The sequence below is a fragment of the Glossina fuscipes genome, unplaced genomic scaffold, assembly GCF_014805625.2.
Source record: "Glossina fuscipes isolate IAEA_lab_2018 unplaced genomic scaffold, Yale_Gfus_2 0, whole genome shotgun sequence".
In the NCBI taxonomy this organism is placed as follows: Eukaryota; Metazoa; Arthropoda; class Insecta; order Diptera; family Glossinidae; genus Glossina; species Glossina fuscipes.
Genome location: NW_023998414.1, coordinates 43209433 through 43210702, shown reverse-complemented (window position 1 = coordinate 43210702; position 1270 = coordinate 43209433). Strand labels below are relative to the sequence as shown.

Below are 1270 nucleotides of genomic sequence, written 5' to 3'. Positions count from 1 at the left end.
TTATAGTATATGTATATAATGCATCTATATGGCTAACTAAAAAAAAACTAATACATTTTACATTTTATTTATAAAAATCAATGTTTACGAATAATGTATTAACTCTACCGGTACTTTCTAAACAAACCATTGTAAATTCTTTTCTTTCCGTTTTCCGTTTCTTTAATTTAATCAATTCTGTCTGTCGGCAGGGGTAAGTCGAAAAATTCATTTTATGAAAATCATATTTTACACGGCGCACTATGTCATCAATGGAAAAAGTGAGTCACGGTAATGTCTTTTTTTCTTTCTTAGAACTTTTGCAAAAACAAAAAAAAAAAAAATTGGTATTATTCGAAATTAATTAATTTGCAAATGGAAGAAAATCTTGCAAACGTTGTTTGATTTTGAGAAAGAATTACGAAAATCGCCAAAAAAAAAAAAAAAAAAAAATGAGAAACCACATATTAGAAAGACGGATGTTGGACGGTTTACATATGAAACGTGTTTTCTCACTCGGCTCTCAATAATTGCCTGCCGAATATAAGCAAGCTTTCGTGCATATCTAAAATTGAATTGTTACGGAACGTTTTGCACTTTGATGTTTTTGTTCTTCTTCTTTTTCTGTTTAATACACATTAATGCTTTATGTGAATGACCGTTCTTCATTCATTCAGTCATCCATTCAATCATCCATCCATTCGTTCGTTCGTTCGTTCAATTTACAAGAAGTTTTTCTAATTTTTAGATGACTGGATGTTGTTGTATTGAAATATTTATAGAGAATTCGGCAAAGTTGGGGTAAATTTGCAAAAAATACAATGTAGATAGATGCTCTAGAAGCCCGTTAATTATTTTGATTTAGCTTCGGGTTTTTTTTTTTCTTTTTTCAACTAAGAGGGAATAAATTTACAACCGTAATTAAAATTACATAAGCCCGTTAATTATTTTAATTTAGCTTCGGGTTTTTTTTCTTTTTTCAACTAAAAGGGAATGAATTTACAACCGTAATTAAAATTACATAATTAATTACCTTTTCTCTCTTGAAATTAATTAAAAATTAATTTAATGTAAATTTATTTTCGCGCCAAAAAAAAATAAATAAATAAATAAATAAATAAAACAATTTCCTCAGATTTTTATACGCGCGTTTTAATTTCAATTCAAATTACTTTGGTTTGTTTTCGTTATTTAATATTTGTGTTTCTATATTAAAGTACAAGAATATAGTTTTCTTAAAATAATTCTTTTGATTGCATTTTGATACCAGAATTTACCGATCAGAACAAAA

The 1270-nt window shown here is 27.0% G+C and overlaps 1 protein-coding gene across 27 annotated transcripts in view; it reads right to left on the bottom strand.

Annotated features, from left to right (window-relative positions):
- LOC119631415 (sodium channel protein para) overlaps nt 1-1270 on the bottom strand; it is a 58863-nt gene that overhangs the window by 44946 nt on the left and 12647 nt on the right. The gene's annotated exons all lie outside the window — the stretch shown is intronic.